The sequence below is a fragment of the Pseudophryne corroboree genome, chromosome 6 (assembly GCF_028390025.1).
Source record: "Pseudophryne corroboree isolate aPseCor3 chromosome 6, aPseCor3.hap2, whole genome shotgun sequence".
Classification (NCBI taxonomy): domain Eukaryota; kingdom Metazoa; phylum Chordata; class Amphibia; order Anura; family Myobatrachidae; genus Pseudophryne; species Pseudophryne corroboree.
Window position 1 is genome coordinate 696,628,389 of NC_086449.1, and position 22,386 is coordinate 696,650,774.

General features: G+C 44.8%; 1 long non-coding RNA gene across 1 annotated transcript; it reads right to left on the reverse strand.

Moving 5' to 3' along the window:
* Nucleotides 1–1,337: 1,337 nt before the first annotated feature.
* LOC134933254 (uncharacterized) lies at nucleotides 1,338–22,367 on the reverse strand. Its single transcript, XR_010179657.1, has 3 exons — nucleotides 22,280–22,367; nucleotides 22,068–22,156; nucleotides 1,338–1,586 (listed from the first exon to the last, which is right to left on the reverse strand). It is a non-coding gene; the product is annotated as an uncharacterized LOC134933254 (long non-coding RNA).
* Between the last annotated feature and the right edge of the window lie 19 nt (nucleotides 22,368–22,386).

Below are 22,386 nucleotides of genomic sequence, written 5' to 3' on the forward strand. Positions count from 1 at the left end.
GTCATACTTAGTGCTAAAGAAGCACATCCATTATAGGTAAGATTCCACTCTACAAATATCTTCAAGCATTATGTACTGTTCTCAACAGATACAACTCCAGTGATTCAAGTGGTAATACTACAAAGAACTTGGATCACCTCAAGATCCCCACAAATCCCCTTGTATTTGAGGCATGAACTCATTCATCACTCAGGTATACAGGTATCAGCAGATGTTGAGAACCATTCTAGGAAGTAACTAGCAACCATCGGTGATGAGTAGTTATGAGTTTCAGAAAGATACAAATGTACTGTATGTCCTGCTAGTCTTTGGAGCCCATTGAATAGAGTAAATGTCAAAAGTAATAGGAGAGGTCAGGGTAAGTAGGGAATATACCGCAGAGGATCATACTCAGGAATAATGGAACAGGATCCATTATCAGGCCACACTTCGAGAGTTAAAAAGACCCAAACTCAAAGAAAATGACTTTCTAGTTGGTGCACAGGCGTATTTATTACTGGGTGACACATTTTAAACAATCTGCAGGTGGTAATAACTATTTTACTTGTGATACTGAGGAGATCTGTAAACTGTTAAGGGTCCTTGCACTGCATGCACTGTTAAGGATCCTTGAGGACTGTAGTTGGTGAAACCTGTAATAAGATCTCAACTTAGGTCAGTGGGGCGAGAGCGAGATGCACAGCAGATGTCAACAGAGAATACACCTTCTTCACACCCCCACTCTTACATAGGGCCATGGGGGCAATTAACTACATACCCTTTGTGCAGTAACAGTACACTGCAAATTACGATACTAACTTATGGGTTACCACACACACACACACACACACACACACACACACACACACACACACACACACACACACACACACACACACACACACACACACACACACACACACACACACACGTCAATTACTATACCACTCTACTTTATTGTATTGTTTGTTTGTAGTATTTTATCTAATAAAACAATTCCAAGCAATTAGTTTAAAATATAAAAATAGATACCATGCCAATATTTCTATACGAAATCTCTAAAATGATATGAATAGAATTAAAGCAGTTATTACTATAAACAGACAATAAAATAAAATAGAGTGCTATATTAATTGACGTGTGTATGTGTGGTAACCCATAAGTTAGTTATATTCATATCATTTTAGAGGTTTAGTATAGAAATATTGACATGGTATCTATTTTTTATATTTTAAACTAATTACTTGGAATTGTTTTATTAGATGTTACAGATTAGTGTCATTTTTGTTATGTAATTGACAATTTTAATATATTACAATGAAAGCTACTTGTATTGAATACATTTTATTTTTTATCACATTTATTTCAGGTACTTTATTTACATGTAATCATAGTGAAACAGCAGGATGGCAAAGTAACACACGGGCAGCCTCTTTTCACAGGTCATTACCTTGCGTCATGCAGGGCAGCGGAAAACAGTTGGCACCAGTCCTAGAAGACACAAGTGCCCAAAGAAGAAGAGAGGCATCCACATTAGAAAGAACTCCAAGTGCAGCGAAGGCTGAAGACACTGGTTCTCCAATCGAACATCTGATCTGATCTATACTCTGGCAACACAGAAAAGAAATGATGACTACATTATTAGACTGAAGGAAGGTTAAACCTAGTGTATAAAGACGGCAACAAGATGTTTCCAGCCTCTGCTGTATGATTACATCTTCTTCCTGTTTCCCTCTCTCGTCATTGTTCATCCTTCTATAACCCAGCTGCTGTTTCTTTCCTTTTATCCTTCCTTCCTATTTTCGTATTAGGGTTAGCGTATTCTTAGCACTGTCTAGTGTGTGTGTGTGTGTGTGTGTGTGTGTGTGTGTGTGTGTGTGGGGGGGGGGGGGGGGGGGGGGTAGGACTATGATGATGCAATAATGATGCCACACCCCCGTTCTGCCCACTTTCCCCCACCAACCACACCCCCAGTTTGTCCACATTGCCACTGGCCATGCCCCCATTAGCCTACCACGCTGACACCTCCCAGAGGAGGGTGCAGCAAGGTAGGCACCTATGCCATGGCCCACTGTGCTCCCCAGCAGGAATGGCCATCGATGGATGTATACCATAAAGGGGTCGCCATCAATGGTCTCATGTCATCAATGTTAATCACCAATGTCACCATCAATGTTGATCATCGATGGTATGGTTAAACCACCGATGGCCATCCCTAATAAAGCATATCATAGGAGGAGGAGGAGGAAGAAGTTAAAAAGAGGCAGGTAAACCATACCCTAGCTATTGAGCATGAGTCTCAGGCCATGATTCTGAGTTGCATGCAATGCTGATATAAATGGAGTTGAGAAGTTATTTGCTCCTGCACATGTGTGAAAAACCATAATAACTTGTATGGTGCATGCATTACACTGTGTGTACGCACAGAGGTACAGGAGCAATTGAGACACGTGGGAGGTGGTTAATCAGACACAGGATAATGGTCCGTCGTATGGGAGTGTCACAGGTGTGTCGCTAAAGAGGTTGCACAGACAAGATGCGCTCACGTTGGAGGCTGTACTCAGATGAATAATCTGTTCCCACCATAGGGTTGGTGAAAGTTTCAATCATGTGACTGATGGTAGCATCTAAAGACGCACCAAAAGTATTATAGCGTCTGAAGACACTCATTGTGGGCATCTCAGTCCTCGCACATTCTGACGCACGCTTGTACACCAGAGGAAGGGTATATACTAGCATTAACATATAGTCATGAACGTAGTTATGGCAAGACACTAAAGCAGTCATGCAGCATCAAGACTCAGAATCAAGACCTCAGTAACCACCTGCCATTCTTGCAAACTGGTCCAATGTAGTGGAAAGAAAAGGTTGGTGCTACAGTTGAGAAAATATTTATGTGTCACAGTTCAGAGCTGCTCCCGGCCTAGACCTCGTTACTTACCCTTTCAGACATTGAGCACTCAGTTGTTGTGGTGATGGTGTAGGAGCTTCCGCAGTATAGCAAATATATTGATTCACGCTTTTTCGCATTTATTAAGATATTTACTGTTAATCACAAAATGGGTTCATGTGTCCTTAAAAATATTGCAGAGATGGTCAGAATACTATATTTGCTGAATATCTTGTTCTAAAGCATGACTTGTACAAGGACAATGCAACATTGAATGTATCCAAGGCGGACAAGGCAACACCAGATATATCCAAGGCTGATTGAGAAGAATGTTGAAAGAAATCTTTTGAGTTTATGTCCGAAAGACTGATAAACGAAACAATAACCATTTTCAAGGCTGTTCTAGTTGCCACTTGGAACATTGTATGACAATCGATGTATTTCAAGACATACATGGTGTATTCTGATTGGCTAAAATGTATTGGCAAGCATGATTTTGTTTAAGCTATAAATAATAAAGCTATGACGGCCCCTAGCAAGTCATTTTATGATTTGATTAAGGTTACACATGATCTTGTGTCCTTTTTTCATTTACTGATCTTCAACCGGTTGCTAAAGGAACAGAATTCTGACTGATGACTGCAGAGAGTTTATAGACCAAACCTGAACAGGTTAACATACCCTAACATTTGGGAGCATCGTCCGGGGATATTCCAGCATCTCCTCCACTGGCAACAAATCCTCTGATCTTTCAGGAACCGCTGATAACAAAAACCGGTAAGTGAGATTTAATGTGTAGATTTCTACCTGCTCACTTGGCTCAGCGTTTCTTGAATGCATCTGAGAAAATCCAGTCGAGAAGATCAGAGAATATCTTAAAGAGCCCAGTATCAGTCAGAAGAAATTTTTTTTTTAAGGTAAAATATATATTGTATGTTATATTGTTGAATTGTGGGTAAATATCTTCAGCTAATTTGTCACAAGTGTACAGGGGGAATTAATCAAATATTCAGAAAAATGTTAAATTTTTTAAAAGGTGGCGTATGGCCAATGTGTATTTTAATGCTGATTAACAGTTTGAATTGAGAAATAACCAAAGAGGTGTATGCAAATCTTGTACCTGTGTTGTTGTGTTAAGAAAATACAAAGGGTCTGTAGCACCGAGATTGGTGGCAATTACAAGCACTGAAGTCTCATTTGGTTATGTGGAAAATGATGATGAATTTTATTGTACAATAGGTTGTCATTTTGAAAAAGGGAATTGTTGGAACATTACATTGAGAATGATTGGTCTAATATCATAACCTGTTGGCCTAGGAACCACATAATCCCAGGTCTAAGACCCATTTGCCCGTGCAGCCTCAAACAGCTGCCGTGCACACAGATAACAGATATAGCATTTACTATTATCCTTGTTTTTGTATCCTTGCACTGTTGTATGTACTCTGTCAATATGCTTTTGAAAAGGTGGGGGGGAGTCGGGGTGTCTGCTGAATAATGAAACCAGTGTCAGTAACTAGATTCTCCTGCACACATTGTACTGTATATATTGTATGTCCCTATGTAAGACAGTTAAGGGGTAGGATTGGGTCAGTAATAAAGAACAGCTACTGTCTGAAAGAGACACAAGGTGAACATATTCCAAGAATAGTGGGGAGTTTACCAAGAACACACGGAACAACAGGGGTACTGGTACAAGCAGGAGTCTATATAGGCAGGGGGATAGACCCTTGGAGTAACTTAACAATAATATTAGGGACGCATCTCAGTGATCCAGAAGAAATAATCTATTATGCAGGTCTCACTTGGGGAGCAGTACTAATAGATTTTCCACCAATACAGGGAGGAAGGGGCAACACTACAACCCCAGTCATTTGTCCACAGACGGATTTAAGGAGCTCTTTAGGTACAAGGATAGAAAAGATTCTTCAGAGTCAGCGTCTCACAAGGAGATTTTAAGTCCCTCATAAGGAGTTACTAAAATACCACATAAGGAGGGGTTCCGCGCACGTTCACCCAGGCATGGGAGCGCGGTCTGTAAAGATGTCAGGGCCCGACAAGCCCGTGGATATTGTTAGTAACAGGGAGGGGAGGAAAGCTTTGAAAGGAATAAGTAAAATTTTCAAAAGAGCAGGTTTTCCGTCAGAAGGGACACTAGACTTAGAGAAATGGGAAAAATTTGCCTCCTGTAACAAGAGTTGGATAATTAAGCATAATTGTAGAGATCAAGTATCCATCTGGATCACTGTAGCACAAGAAAGAGAAAATGAAAAAATAAGAAAAGCCAAAGAAAAGAATGCCATACCGAAGGTAACAGTTCACGTTGTCCAGGAACAAAGCAAGTGGAAAATCAGAAGCCCAACGCAAGGGGCCACAGGAAGGAACTCAAAAGAAGGAACCAAGCAAGATGACAGAAAGTGTTATTTCTGCAAGCAAGAAGGACATTTCAAGAAGAATTGCAAAAAAATACAAGGAATGGTGTGAAAACCAGCAAGAAAAACCTAAAGCATGAAGAAGTGGCTTCCCGAGGTACCTCCCTGCCAAAACACCATCTGAACAAGAAAATGATCAAGTGACCCTTGTACTGCCAACAGGTCACCAATATCAATGCATTATAGACTCGGGAGCAAGCCGAACAATTTTAAAGCAGCAAGAGGTACCAAGTGAATTAATGACCACTGAGACCTAGTCCAGCAACAGCACCTCCACACTATACCCCACCCCTATACCCAGACATGCATGCACACCCAGGTACCCCTAGTATGAACAGAATTGAATCACCTGCAAGCTCACTAACAGTGAAATTGAAAAGAGATGAACCAGGAAAAGAGTGGCGAATAATCAGCCCTATCTTGGAAGGATCTGTGGTTGAAAACCCGAATGATTTACCTGAGCTATGTGTACAGAGTATGCCCCAGTGTCCTGATACTTTATCACAAGAAACCTCAACAAGATCAAAGCAAAGAAACTGGCCACCTAAAGTTCCCCTCATGTTTAAACGAGTGGTGGACACCTGGAATCAAGCTATGAGTCCAGTAAACAATAGTCCACAATCAGGAACTATAGACGAAAGGGTGCAAATCAGGCGGAGAGGAGAAGCAAGGGATCAAGACACAGCCTCTACAGCTTTTCATGCCCAGGTGCATAATGTACAGAATAAACTGACATATTTTCCAGAAAGATTGTGTCCGGTATGTCAGTTTTGCGTTTCAGAAGGATATGAACATTGCCCAAATTGTGGAAACTGGATTTCATCACATGAACCGCCATGCTCATGCACAGACACTCACTGCACCAACAGCCCCAGATTTGAAACAGGAAGAGACTGAGTCCATCAGAACTTACTATGATAAAGTCACTATACGACACACAAGATGATAGAATATGAGGGTGTGCAACTCCTGTGTCGGCAACAGTGTACTCAGTCACCACTGGCAGTTCGATAAAAGTGACTTTACCCACAGGAGACACAAGGGTTCCAAGAGCTGTTTTTATGCACAAACAGATTCCTCTACGTTTACTTACAGATCAGGCCATTGCAACGACTGGATTGGGAGGTTAAGCCCTACCCCTGCAAGAAAGCAAAGATGTAACCTGAAATACAAGCTGCTATACAAGTCTATCTCTCACAGGAAAAGTAAGACAAAGAGGAACAACAACTCCCAGCATGAACATCATTATGTTGAACACCAGCCTGGGTGGACTTGGACTAAGAAGATGACATGCCAGCAGCAGTGAGAAAGAATATGCAAGTAAAGAAAGGACAAAGAATGAAGAATAATGAATGAATCATAAAGAGAGGTGATTGGAAAAAGAAAAGTTGAGAAACAATATGAAGGTCGCATGAAAGTTTGGAGACTAAAGGAAGTCTGATTTAAGAAGGATAAAGAAAGACATCTGACAAGTGGTCAGTACTACATGGCAAGATTACAGAGATAATGCCATGATTTAAAGCAACAGAAGCTCCGGGGTTTAAAGCAAATAATAAGGAACAAGACAGAAAAAGTCCCAGAAGACAAATTAATGATGCTTCTTCTGCCAATATGAAGTACAAGCTTCTTCAGGTACTCCCCAGTGAACATAATGTCTCCAGAGGAAACAGCAGAAGGTATGATTAACAGTCACCTTGCCCACTGGAGAAATAAGTTTGTGCCTAATGAATACTGGAGCCAGCACACGCAGAAGACAGCAGAGGGAGATACCACAAGAACTGATGATATCAGAAATTCTTAAAAGGACAGGAGATGCAAGAACTACAGTCACCAATACCAGCCCAGTTCTTAACCTCGGAGTACATGTCCAGTGACTTTGCTGAAGCACAATGTACTAAAGCTTATCCAAGGAGAATACAGTACACACCAGCAGAAGTTTAACTTTCTAGCAACTTATCAAAGGAAAGAACAAAAAAGCCATTTAGAAGCAAGTTAGAACAGAAGTTCAGTATTGACTCATTCCCGCAGTACCAGTTGTAGAAGAAAGTAAGCAATACTACTGGACCAGGATAGCCCTGTGGAGGGGCTATATCACCAAGTGATTTATCCACAAAACACACAGCTAAATACAGGATGTGAATGAACTGCTGATTGCCACCACTACTAAAAGAAGTACCAAGAAGGGGCAGTGTCCTTAGTGAAGTTTCTGGAAGAACAAGACTGCAGAGCCTCAGAAGGAGAAATTGCAGCTAGTCAAGCAAGAGTTAATCTTCCTAGGACACTCAAGGTACCCGACATCTAACAAAAGTGAAAAGGAAAAGATTTATACTGCAAGCTAAGATGCCAACTAGTGTCAAGCAAGTCAGATGATCATTCCTTGGGCTAGCACCAGTCTACATGCAAGCATTGTATGACAACACTGAAAGGGAGGAGGGTCCGCATCCTACATACAGCAACAGATGAATTAAGCTATTGAACAATTGGAAACAGCAGTTGCCTCATTTCAAGCCCTATAACTACCTGACTATTAAAGAAGGAGGCCATACATAGAAGTCCTTATGCAAAATTATGGACTGAGGTGAAGACCAGTGGCCTACAACTCAAGCAAGCTTGACAGCAGTAATCAAAGAGCACCTACCGGCATCAGAGCAGTGATATCAGCAACAGTCCTAGAAGAGTATAAGAGCACAGACACAGTGCTGAATCAGTAGTCCTAGAAGAGGACAAGAGCACAGGCATAGTGCTGAATCATGAACTTATTATCCAGGGTCCACATGCAGGTACAGAGAAGCTTCAACAAGCAAGAACCAAACACCTGTCAGTGGCAAGGCTGACCATGTATGAAGTAGCACTGCCAAAGTGCGACAAGTAACCATCAGAAGATGTATTACCCTCAACTCAGCAACCCTTTTCTAGCATTAATCAATAAAGGTGTTGAATCTCAAGATTCAAAAGGAGGGAAAAACAGATTATCTACTGATGAATGGGAAAGCCAGAAGTTTCTAACATTCACTCACGAAGGTAAACAATATTGTTGGACACGATTACCCCAAGGGGGAGCAACCAGTCCATCAGATTTCTTAGAGGCAATGGCATTAATCCTGCAGAAATGGAGACCGCACTTTACAGACACCCAGTTAGTTCAATATGTCGATGATCTGCTTATTGCTGCACAGACAGAAGAGAAGTGCAAAAAGGAAACAGCATCACTACTCATCTTTTTGGCAGAAGAAGATTGCAGAGTGTCAAAAAACAAACTACAGCTAGTACAAAAAAAGGTTATCTTTTTAGGACACTGCATATCCCAAGGAACAAGGCATCTTACTGATGAAAGAACAAAAGCAATAACTCAAGCAAAAACCCCAAGAACATTAAAAGAAATCAGAGCTTTCCTGGGCCTTATTGGTTATTGCAGAGAATGGATACCCTCAGCCTCATTACTGATGCATCCCCTATATGAATTAACAAAAAAGGAGGCGTCAGCAAAAACAGGGACACCATTGAAGAAGCAGTAAGAAAACAAAAGCAAGCCATAATAACAGCCCCAGCATTGGGATTGCCTGATTACAAAAAGCCTTTTAACCTATTCTGCCATGAAAACAGAGGGCATTCTTTAGGGGTGCTCACCCAGAAATACGGACCAAAACAAAGACCAGTGGCATACTATTCAGCCCAGCTGGATCCGATTATCAGAGGAGCACCATCCTGTGTCCGAGCAGTGGCGGCAGCAGCAATACTGAGGGAAAAGGTGACAGACCTTGTGCTTGATCATCCACTGTGTATACAAGTACCTGTTAGGGTCTCCTGCCCTGTGCTGCCACGTCGTCATGGCAACCGGGAGACAAGTGCTAGCGGAGTAACCTGAGCGCAGCTGATACTCCGGTTCGGGTCTTTTGCTGTGCAGTGGTTATAGGCTCTGTGCACGGCAGGGGATCCGGTGCTGGTTTTTGTGCTCACAGTCTGTGAGGTCTGAGTGGGGCGTGGACAGCAACTGCTTTATAAGGCCTCTTCTCAGGGTAAGCAGATGCTGCTGAATCTTTGTTGGTTAGTCAGTTCCTGAAAGTTAGCCAGTACTGTGTAGCTTTGTATTTGTTTGTTGCTTACTGCAAATAGGCCTGGGGATTTGGTATTACACTCTGCCAATCCAGACCTAGCAGTAAGACTGGAGTCAGTCGTTTAGCTTGCTGGGGTTCTGTTACTACTCTGTGAACTTAGCAAGTTTGCGGCTGTATTCTAAGACTTGCCTGTCTAATCCTGTCTCACTGTGCTAGGTGTCAGGGGTCAGTTTAGTGGCAGTAAGCTGAACCTGTGCACTGCAAGTGAGAATTAGGATTGTGGAGACTCTCCTTGTGTCTATCATTCCATCTCTGACCAAGGAGTTTACTGCCACACCCGTTGGTAACCCTTTAGGGTTTTGCTGTTGCCCTTAGCAACAGCATTTCGGGTTCTCTACGTATTAAAAGACAACATCTTGCTTTTCCCATCTGAGCAGTTCTAATACAAGGGAGATACCCAGTTCCTTAGCCTCTGGGCTTCTCTGTTCACTTTGTGTGTATTTTGTTACCCTATCACCTTCTGTGTACGTTATGTCATATTCCCCAGTCTGTCTGTGAGTCCATTTGTTTTGCATAACAGTTCAAACACCAGTACATTCCTGCAGGCACTGGAGTGCATAACAGTTCTGACACCAGTACTTTCCTGCAGGCACTGGTGTGCATAACATATTCAGCAGCCTAATACTCCTGTTGAAATTTTGTGGGAATATGGAGCATACCCCTCAAAATACGTTGCAACAGGTGGTCGATCAGGTGCAGGTCCTGACTCGACAATTTAATGATTTGTCCATTAAAATGCACACCTCCCAGGCTGCTGGCGGAGCTCCCGCAGCAGCAGCACCTGCAGGGGTTAAGGAGCCGAAAGTAAATCTCCCGGATCGTTTTTCTGGAGATCGCTCGCAGTTCTTTTGTTTCAAGGAGAGCTGCCAGCTATACTTCCGGCTTAGGCCTCAGTCTTCTGGGTCGGAGATTCAGTGGGTGGGCATAGTGATTTCCTTGCTAAAAGGAGACCCACAGGTCTGGGCATATGGGTTGCAGCCTGACTGTCCGTCGCTTAAAAGTGTTGATGCTTTTTTTTACGGCACTGGGCATGTTGTATGATGACCCTGACAAGACGGCCTCAGCCGAGGCTCAGATTTCGATCCTTAAGCAAGGGCGAAGGCCAGTTGAGGTTTACTGTACAGAGTTTCGGAGGTTGGCCCATGATACCCAGTGGAATGACCCAGCCCTGAGACACCAGTACCGAAGAGGTCTTTCTAACCAGATAAAGGACCAACTGGTACAATATCCCTTGCCTAATAGCTTGGATCAGCTCATGCAGTTATCCATCCGGGTGGATAGACGGCTGAGAGAGCGTAGGCTTGAAAGGGAGACTGAGATTTCCTTCCTTCCCAAGGGAACCTCAGACTCTGAGGAATTTTCTGAGGAGCCTATGCAGATTGGGGCTACCCGCCTCTCCTCGCGTGAGAAGACGCGGAGGAGACAGCAGGGGTTGTGTTTGTACTGTGGGAATAAAGGTCATGTGGTAGTATCATGCCCAGAAAAGCCAGAAAACTTCAGGGCCTGAGGGTGATGGGAAATATCCTGTCAGGCCAGAAGTCAGAATTTCCCAAGAAGACTTTTATCATTCCGGTGACCTTGAAGATCCTCGGTCAAACTGTCAAGACTGAGGCCTTTGTGGACAGTGGGGCCGACGGGGTTTTTATGGACCGCCAATTCGCCCTGAAACACTCTGTTCCCTTAGTACCCTTGGCATCGGAAATTGAGATTTGTGGGTTAAACAGGGAACCATTATCCCAAGGTAAAATTACCTCTTGCACTAGCCAGATTTCTTTGTTTATTGGAGCCACACACTCTGAAAAATTGTCCTTTTATGTGACTGTCTGTACTTTTGCCCCATTGGTGTTGGGGTTACCCTGGTTAAGGGCCCACAATCCTCAATTTGACTGGGTCTCTGGGGAGATTCTTAGTTGGGGTACTGATTGTTTCAGGAGTTGCTTGAGCCTTCCAGTCAGGCTCTCGCAGCTAAGTTTGCCAGGATTGCCAGGGTGTTATGCAGATTTTGCGGACGTGTTCTCCAAAAAAGTTGCAGAGGTACTACCTCCCCATCGCCCCTATGACTGTGCCATTGATTTGTTGCCAAATGCTAAGCTTCCCAAGAGCAGGTTGTACTCCCTGTCACGTCCTGAGACTCAGGCTATGGCAGAGTACATTCAGGAGAACTTGGCTAAGGGATTTATCAGACCTTCACAGTCTCCAGTTGGGTCGGGGTTCTTCTTCGTGGGTAAAAAGGACGGTTCGTTGCGACCCTGCATCGACTTCAGGGAATTGAACCGTATCACGATTAAAAACTCATACCCACTGCCTCTCATTTCGGTCTTGTTTGACCAGCTTCGTACTGCCACCATTTTTTCTAAGATTGACCTACGCGGTGCGTACAATCTAATCCGAATAAGAGAGGGGGATGAATGGAAGACTGCCTTTAATACCCACTCAGGGCATTATGAATATTTGGTGATGCCTTTTGGGCTCTGTAATGCCCCGGCAGTCTTCCAGGATTTCATGAATGATGTGCTCAGGGAATATTTGGATAGACTCTTAGTTGTATACTTAGATGACATCCTAATCTTCTCCCATTCCCTGGAGGAACATCGGAAGCATGTACGCTTAGTCCTCCAGAAACTCAGAGACCACCGGCTTGGGGCGAAGCTGGAGAAGTGCGAATTTGAAGTTCAGCAAATCGCATTTCTAGGATATATTATCTCCCCAGAAGGTTCCCAAATGGAGGGTTCCAAGGTACAGGCAGTCCTGGATTGGGTGCAGCCCACTAGTTTGAAGGCGCTTCAGCGTTTCCTGGGCTTTGCAAATTTTTATAGACGATTTATCGCTGGATTTTCGTCTATAGTGGCGCCCTTGGTGGCACTCACTAAGAAAGGGGCGGATGTTGCTCACTGGTCTTGTGAGGCTAAAGCGGCTTTTGCCCGTCTCAAAAGGGCATTTGTTTCGGCCAAGGTGCTGCGACACCCAGATCCAGAGCGTCCTTTTGTGGTGGAGGTGGATGCCTCTGAGATGGGTATTGGGGCAGTGCTTTCTCAGATGGGAGTGTCTGATAATCGCCTTCATCCCTGTGCTTACTTTTCCCGTAAATTTTCGCCTGCCGAGATGAATTATGACGTGGGTAACCGGGAATTGTTGGCTATTAAGGATGCACTCGAGGAGTGGAGACACTGGCTTGAGGGGGCTAAGTTTGTGGTCTCAATTCTCACTGACCATAAGAATCTGGCATATTTAGAGTCAGCGAAGCGTCTCAATGCCAGGCAGGCACGATGGGCTTTGTTTTTTGCTCGCTTTAATTTTTTGATAACATATCGCCCTGGGTCAAAAAACATCAAGGCTGATGCGCTCTCGCAGAGTTTTGCTCCAATCCAGGAGACCACCGAGGAGCCGTTGCCCATTGTTTCCCCATCATGTATTAAAGTGGGCATTACCCAGGACCTCTTATCATTAGTCCTTAGAGCACAGGAGCAGGCTCCTCCAGACCTTCCGGTAGGTCTTTTGTTTGTGCCTCCTAGGTTAAGACAGCGAGTGTTCCTGGAATTCCATGCCAAGAAGTCGGCAGGTCACCCGGGTATTGCCAGAACTCGGGAGTTGCTATCTAGGGCGGTGTGGTGGCCCTCGGTGGCTAAGGATGTGGATCAGTGGGTTCGGGCATGTGACATCTGTGCCCGAAATAAGACTCCTAGAGGGGTTCCTGTTGGCCCATTACATCCACTCTCTATCCCATCTAAGCCATGGACCCACATTTCAATGGATTTTGTGGTGGACTTGCCCAAATCCTCGGGGATGACAGCCATCTGGGTTGTCGTTGACAGGTTTTCGAAGATGGCGCACTTCGTTCCACTGGTTGGGCTGCCATCGGCCAGACGCCTGTCTGAATTATTTATGCTGCATGTTGTGCGTCTCCACGGGTTGCCACTTGATGTGGTCTCTGACCGCGGATCCCAGTTTGTGGCCAAATTCTGGAGGGCATTTTGTTCCGATCTCCAGATTTCTGTCAGCTTGTCGTCAGGCTACCATCCGCAGTCTAATGGGCAGACTGAAAGGGTGAACCAGTCCTTGGAGCAGTTCCTCAGGTGTTATGTCTCCAAGTGTCAGACTGACTGGGTTGCTCATCTGTCCATGGCGGAGTTTGCCTATAACAACGCGGCTCACTCTGCTACAGGGATCTCTCCCTTCCTTTGTGTGTATGGGCATCATCCTAAGGCCAATTCTTTTGACCCCCTGGACTCCACGCCTGGTGGTTCCTCTGTGGTTTCGGTCCTTAGAGGTATTTGGCGGAAAGTGAAGAAAGCCCTTGTGTCTGTGTCATTAGTGACCAAAAGGGTTTTTGATAAGCGGAAAAGACCCTGCAGCTTCAAATTAGGAGACTTCGTCTGGTTGTCTACCAAGAATTTGAAGTTGAGACAGCCATCTCATAAGTTAGGCCCCCGGTTCATCGGCCCTTATAAGATCACCAGGGTTATCAATCCGGTGGCATTTCAGTTAGATCTGCCCCATTCTTTGGGTATCAAACATTTCATTGTTCCCTTTTAAAACGGGCGATTAGTAATCCTTCTTCCAGTGGAAGACCTTCCCCTCTTCTGATACGTGGCCAGAGGGAGTTTGTTGTTGAAAGGATTCTTGACTCCAAGGTGGTTCGGGGTCGGCTGTCATTTTTGGTGCACTGGAAGGGGTATGGCCCGGAGGAGCGGTCGTGGGTGCGCAGTTGTGATCTTCATGCCCCCAGACTGATACTCTCTTTCTTCTCGCAGTTCCCCGATAAACCCGGTGGTAGGGGTTCTTTGACCCCTCGTCAGAGGGGGGGTACTGTTAGGGTCTCCTGCCCTGTGCTGCCACGTCGTCATGGCAACCGGGAGACAAGTGCTAGCGGAGTAACCTGAGCGCAGCTGATACTCCGGTTCGGGTCTTTTGCTGTGCAGTGGTTATAGGCTCTGTGCACGGCAGGGGATCCGGTGCTGGTTTTTGTGCTCACAGTCTGTGAGGTCTGAGTGGGGCGTGGACAGCACCTGCTTTATAAGGCCTCTTCTCAGGGTAAGCAGATGCTGCTGAATCTTTGTTGGTTAGTCAGTTCCTGAAAGTTAGCCAGTACTGTGTAGCTTTGTATTTGTTTGTTGCTTACTGCAAATAGGCCTGGGGATTTGGTATTACACTCTGCCAATCCAGACCTAGCAGTAAGACTGGAGTCAGTCGTTTAGCTTGCTGGGGTTCTGTTACTACTCTGTGAACTTAGCAAGTTTGCGGCTGTATTCTAAGACTTGCCTGTCTAATCCTGTCTCACTGTGCTAGGTGTCAGGGGTCAGTTTAGTGGCAGTAAGCTGAACCTGTGCACTGCAAGTGAGAATTAGGATTGTGGAGACTCTCCTTGTGTCTATCATTCCATCTCTGACCAAGGAGTTTACTGCCACACCCGTTGGTAACCCTTTAGGGTTTTGCTGTTGCCCTTAGCAACAGCATTTCGGGTTCTCTACGTATTAAAAGACAACATCTTGCTTTTCCCATCTGAGCAGTTCTAATACAAGGGAGATACCCAGTTCCTTAGCCTCTGGGCTTCTCTGTTCACTTTGTGTGTATTTTGTTACCCTATCACCTTCTGTGTACGTTATGTCATATTCCCCAGTCTGTCTGTGAGTCCATTTGTTTTGCATAACAGTTCAAACACCAGTACATTCCTGCATGCACTGGAGTGCATAACAGTTCTGACACCAGTACTTTCCTGCAGGCACTGGTGTGCATAACAGTACCGCACGCTGTAACAGAAATACTAAGTCAAGAAAAAAGCAAGCATCTTTCTGCAGCCAGACTTACCAAATATGAAGTAGCACTATTAAGCGCCTCCCATGTCACCATCACAAGATGCACTGTACTAAACCCAGCTACACTCCTTCCCATCAACGATTCAAAAGAGGGGAGGAGAGGGGGAAATGGTAATGATGGTAAATTGTTAGATGAGGAGGAAAATGCTGCTACAGACGCAGAAAATACAACACAAACATTTCCACATGATTGCCTAGCCCTTATGGAATTAGAGACTTTACCTCTTCCTAATGTCCAAGATACACCACTGGACAATCCAGACATGAACCTGTTCGTCGATGGATCAAGATATTATGATAATGGATCCCCAAGGATAGGATATGCAGTAACAACTGAAACTGAAGCCATAGATTCTGGACCAAGCATGTCAGCACAAGAAGCAGAACTCATAGCAATGACCAGAGCCTGCATACATGCTGAAACATGACAGCTAACATCTACACGGATTCACGCTATGCTTGGGGGGTGTACCAGGTTTACGCTGTTATTTGGAAAAGTAGGGACTTCAAATGTGCAAATGGAAAACCCATCAAACATGCCAGTTTGATTATGGAACTACCTAAAAGAATTGGCATAATCAAGGTACAAGCACATACTAAGAGCCAAACCATGGAAGCTAAAGGAAATGCATTTGCAGACGCAGAAGCCAAGAGAATTGCCTTACAATCAAAAGAACCTGAGCAAGTCTTAGTAGCTCAAGATGTGAAACAAATGCCCAGTGAAGAGGAGTTGATCAAAATTCAACAACAAGTATCACAAGGAGAAAAGGAGAAATGGACACGATTGGGGGCAGAAGAAGATGAACATGGACTTTGGAAGTCAAGAGAATTAAAGTACTGTCTACCAGCAGCTCTATTTCCACCTATGTTACAAGTAGCTCATGGACAAGTACATCATTGAAAGGAAGCCATGGTAAATAGAGTACAAGAGCATTGGATAGCTCCAGGCTTCAATAAAGCTGCAACAAACTTTGTAGCAGGATGCTGGATCTGTGGAATCAGCAATCCAGGACAAAGAACCAAGACACCTCTAGGAACTATACCCAAAGCCTCTTACCCATTTCAAAAGACTACAAATCGACTATATACAGTTGCCACGAAGCGGTCCATATGAATATGTACTAGAAACAACGGACATGTTTAGTCACTGGGCCGAAGCATGGCCAGTAGGCAAAGCCACAGCAAAAACCACTGCAAAGAAACTGATAGCAGAAGTAGTATGTAGATTTGGGATACCTGAGGTTATAGAATCAGATAGAGGTACACATTTCACAGGAGAAGTCATGCAGCATATAATGAAAGATTTGGGGGTACAGCAGGCCTTCCACGTGCATTACCGTCCCCAGGCGAGTGGGGAGGGGGAACATCTGAACTTTGACCTTAAGCTAAAACTACAGAAAATGATGACAGAAACCAAAAGAACTTGGCCAGAATGCCTACCTATAGTCTTGTTCGATTTTAGGACCACACCTATGAGACCTAGTAAACTGACTCCATATGAAATATTGTTTGGGTCAGCTCCAAGAACAGGTTGTTATTATCCACAACAATTACAACATAATCATGGTGATTTAACAGGTTATGTACAGGAGGTCTGTAAAACATTGACTAACCTCCATTGCCGAGTGTTTTCTTCCATTCCAGACCCAGAAGGATCAGCTACGCATAAGCTAAATCCAGGAGATTGGGTCTATTTAAAGAGACATGTGAGAAAGACCTTTGAACCAAGATATGATGGTCCATATCAAGTGCTGCTAACCATGCCTACCTCAAATTAAGGTGAAAGGTCGTGATACCTGATTACACGCCTCCCACTCGAAGAAGCTGACAGTGACTCTCCAGCCAGAAGAATGAAGTTGCTTATCCTTTGGTTGTTGTTAAGGGTAATCCCCAAGGTTTGGGCTATAAGTCCAGGCAACTGGTTTACTGAAAGGGAATAGTTCAGGCCTAGTGTAGGTAGAATAGGGAGAAAAAGTGGAATCAAAAAGAGGAAAAATGATGGTGTAGGAGCTTCCGCAGTATAGCAAATATATTGATTCACGCTTTTTCGCATTTATTAAGATATTTACTGTTAATCACAAAATGGGTTCATGTGTCCTTAAAAATATTGCAGAGCTGGTCAGAATACTATATTTGCTGAATATCTTGTTCTAAAGCATGACTTGTACAAGGACAATGCAACATTGAATGTATCCAAGGCGGATAAGGCAACACCAGATATATCCAAGGCTGATTGAGAAGAATGTTGAAAGAAATCTTTGAGTTTATGTCCGAAAGACTGATAAACGAAACAATAACCATTTTCAAGGCTGTTCTAGTTGCCACTTGGAACATTGTATGACAATCGATGTATTTCAAGACATACATGGTGTATTCTGATTGGCTAAAATGTATTGGCAAGCGTGATTTTGTTTAAGCTATAAATAATAAAGCTATGACGGCCCCTAGCAGGTCATTTTATGATTTGATTAAGGTTACACATGATCTTGTGTCCTTTTTTCATTTACTGATCTCCAACCGGTTGCTAAAGGAACAGAATTCTGACTGATGACTGCAGAGAGTTTATAGACCAAACCTGAACCGGTTAACATACCCTAACAGTGGTGATCCCCAGGGTTCCACCGGCCACTGCCCATGGATGCTTCCTCCTGTGATCTCTCCCACCGGCGCCTGCACAGCAAACTTGCAGGATACCCCGGCTTTCAGTGTCCAAGACTCTTCAAGACCTAAACCTCATATCTATTCTAGTTTTACGCATCCTATTTTATCCTTGTGCCAATCCCAGATCTCCAGTATCCAGAGTGCCCTGTATCTGGGATTCCTGAGCTGTCCTTCAGCATTCCTTGTGTTCCTTCCCATGCGCAGGAACTTCATCGGACCACTTATGTTTCTGCACACAACTTCTACACCAACTCCTACACCAGACGCCAAGCCAGGAACACAAACTCACACAGAACTGACAGTATGGATTTAGATACCTAAGGCATCTCAAGCAGGGCCATCTTGACAGCATTGTAGAACTTGGGAAAGGCAATGTACTGGGGCCCCTACCCAACCATTCACTGTAAAAAATTAAATAAAAATAACAAAAAACAATCATAAACTGCTCCTCCACCTGCACTGTCTCTATACATGCTTCCATACTGTGACCGGCTGTCAGCACTCTGATTGGTGGATAGCTCCAGCCATCCATCAATCACCATGCTGAAAGCCATTCACTGTCTGGCTGCATACAAGGAGACAAGTAGAGAAGGGTGCCTGGCTGCTCTGTATGTTTGTAATTCACTATCAGAGCGGTTGGGCAGCATACTCTCTGGAGGCAACAGCCCAGGAGGGCAGATGAGCCACCCGGCCCAACGTTCCCTTGCTCAAAGGCCCCTAGAATCGTGGGGCCCTGGCAGCTGCCCATTGTGCCTCTATGTTAAGATGACCCTGCTCTCAGGTGTGTATTGTGTATGTCCCTGCAATAGTTGAGGAAAGTTGTATAAAGTACAGTCACTTGCATAGGCTGATTATATGGTTGTCACTGAGAAGCTCACTGTATCGTGTACTGGTTACTGGGATGCTCTATGGCTACTTTATGTCTACGAGTCCCATTATATGCATCATCATGAATTACTTGCAGGATTTGTGCATTTATTAAATTATATAATGTAGTTTGCAACTTCTCTTTTCCAACCTTCACTTAAATGCCAATGTAGCATTAATCACTTGTAGCGGTATGCCAGGAAGCGTACACCCTAGAATACCCAAATGCATAGTGAAAGTGAGGGGGAATTAAGCTTGGAATTATAAATAACAAGGGACCTACAGTATGTATTAAAAAAACACAGACGTATCACAATTGTTTTCAGTATTTATTGTGATGAACTTTTTCATTTTAAGCTGGTATCCTGGGGTATGCATTAGAGGTAACTTGCAGGGACAGTGGCTCTGAGAACCGTTGTCCGTGCAAATTACAGCCCAGGCACAACACAGGAGTCTTCTTTTCCATGTTTTCCAAATGACTCCTAAGATTCTGACACTGCATATGGGCACAGTGTCAGTTGCCGCAGCTGGCCAGAAGCTGCGGGCAGTGGCACCAAGAGGGGGTGGGGGGTACTAATTACCCGGGTCCAGCTCTGATAGAGGGGCCCAGATCCGTCCCCTTACCTGCCAGCAGCAGCTGCACCCAGTGGCGTAACTAGAAATTTTTCTCCCCCAAGCCAAAAAATTCTTCAGCCCCCCCCCCCCCATAATTGGCACTAGTAAAGGGACAAACATGCGCGGCTTCGGGGCGTGGCTTCGTTGAAATGGGCGTGGCTTCACATAAAGGGGCGTGGCATTGCAGGAAAAGACTACCTTATACCCCAGACGTTAGCCACCACAGGAAAGAAAAATAATCCTGATTCATGCCCCTTACATTATTTGTCATTTTTCCTCCTTATAGTAATGCCCAGTATACATTATGCCACATACTGCAATGGCCCTTAGACATTATGCCACACACAATAATGCACACACCGTAATGCCCCCGACACATTATGCCACACACCGTAATGCCTGTGACACATTATGACAGGAATCGCAATGCCCGTTATACATTATGCTACACACTGCAATGCCCCTGATACATTATAGCACATACAAGGTCTGTGACAGAGTATGACACACACCGCAATGATCCTGAGACATTATACCACATACCACAATGCCCGTGATATAGTATACAACACACCGTAATGCCTGACACATTATGACACACACCACAATGTCCGTGATACATTATGCCACACACCGTAATGCCCATTACACATTAAGTCCTACAGTAAGGCTTCTAATTACTTTTAAATTACCTGCTCGTTGCCAGGGGTTTCATGCACGGTGCCAGAGATTTTCATGCTCAGGGTGTCATGCTCGTTGCCAGGGGTTTCATGCACTGGGTGTCATGCTCGTTGCTAGGGGGTAGTGCTTGTTGCTAGGGCCGTGCTCCCAGTGCCACATATGCCCCCAGTGCCAGATATTCCCCCCCAGTGCCAGGTATATGCCCCCAGTGCCAGAGATTCCCCCACAGTGCCACATATGTCCCCTCAGTGCCTGCTCCCCCCAGTGCCAGATATTCCCCCACAGTGCCACATATGCCCCCTCAGTGCCTGCTCCCCCCAGTGCCAGATATTCCCCCACAGTGCCACATTTGCCCCCTCAGTGCCTGCTCCCCCCAGTGCCAGATATTCCCCCACAGTGCCTGCTCTCCCTCCCCCCCCCCCCCCCCCAGGGACATTGAGGGCACAGCGCGCGCCTCTCCCGTGTCCCTCCTGGCTCCCCAGCCGGTCTAATAAAGGAAGTGCCGGTTCGTGAGCCAATCAGAGCTCACGAACGGCACTTCCTTTATTAGACTGGCCGGAGAGCTAGGAGGGACACGGGAGAGGTGCGCGCTGTGCCTTCCGTGTCCCTCCTTACAGCAGCGGAGGGAAGGAGACCGCAGATTGACATGCGGACGCTCGTCCGCATGTCAATCTGTGCTAAGTCAGTGGCGCCCCCGCAGCCCCTCGCCCCCAAGCCACCGCGAGGACTGCGGGGGCAGTAGTTATGCCACTGGCTGCACCTCTTCTCCTCAGCCCAGTATGCATCAGCCTGCAGCCTAGTACACACTATGTGCTAGGCTGCAGTGTAGCCAGGCAGGGACAGGGAGGAGCTTAAAATACTCTTTTTTTCTGTATTTATTTTTCTAAGGGTGCATGGTCACGCCTCCCATGATTAGGCCACACCCCCTGAAAAGTTCCTGGGCCCAGCCAGCCTCTCTACTGCGCTGGCTGTGGGACAGGATCGAAAAAAGTATGTATAAAGTGGTTAATGCCATCAGAGGCTAAAGTTAACCAATGGTGCCAAATTCTGAAACTTTTTGGGTTTGTTACATATGGATCAGACCGCAGTCCCCATTGAGACACATGTGCACTACAATCTGTAGCGCTAATTAGCCTTTCTCCAGGAGATTTCTGTGACATATGCATTAGGAGGTTGTTACATAAAGCAGCTGGGATACATATAATGATGCCGACACTGTAGCTTCTGCACAGTTTTATGAAAAAGGGCTTGATAAATAGGCCCCTAAATGTCTATATCTGTATACCACATACTGGGTAATCTCGGGCGTGGTATAAAAGATCTACTTGCAATAGATCTACATTCATTAGGGCGACCCCATATGGTCAACTGGCACTAGGTTGACATGGACAAAAGGTCAACATAACAATGGTTGTAGGGTTACCACCTCATCCCTTTAATTCTGGACATATATTTATTACACAGGTTCTGTGGCTGATTAAAACCAGGTGAAATGGAGTCTTGAAGTCAGCAAGCCGCAGAACCTGCGTAATTAATGTGTCCAGAATTAAAGGATGAGATGGTAACCCTAAATGGTTGACACAATGGTCAAGTTCGGGGTTAATGTGGATAGTTTGGGCATCTGGGACCAGCAATTGGTGAAACATGTCCGCTCGCCACGCTTCAGGGCACGGTGTCTTCACTCACTCCAAGACTACTAAAGGTTGTGATTGCGGACATGGATAGTCAAGGGAGAAAAAAGTAAAAAAAACATGGATTTTTTTTTTTTAAACATGTGTGTGTCGTGTCGACCATTATCATGTCGACCATATGATTCTGTTGTCATTTTCCAGTGTCGACCTTTCATAAGCCAACATTTTGTCCATGTCGACCATATCAACCTGACTGTCAACCAATAGTCCTGATCCCGTTATTTTCTACAGCACTGTTTTAAGTGCCACAACAAAAAAAAAATCTGCAACATAAAAAAAACAAAAACAAACAAACAAACAAACAAACAAACAAACAAACAAACCTTAAGACTGTTTCCCCTGTGCTGCCAGTGTGTCACATCTTATGCAGACAGTGCTTCTAACATTTATCTTCTTTACCCACATTGCAGACCTGGGAAGGACACAAAACTCTCAGATGAATGAGCTATAGCAGCCAGCCCCTGACACTACATCACACACGTGTCCCTTGTGCCTGTTTAAAAGAGCAGATGATTGTGATGTATCGTAATGTTACCTCCAGCATGGGCTACTACCCACGTCCTCTGAGTAAGCTCTTAGTCAAAGAAGGGAGTGGCCGGTCATATTTAAGGAAATCCTGGCCCCTCTGTCTGCATCAGTGCA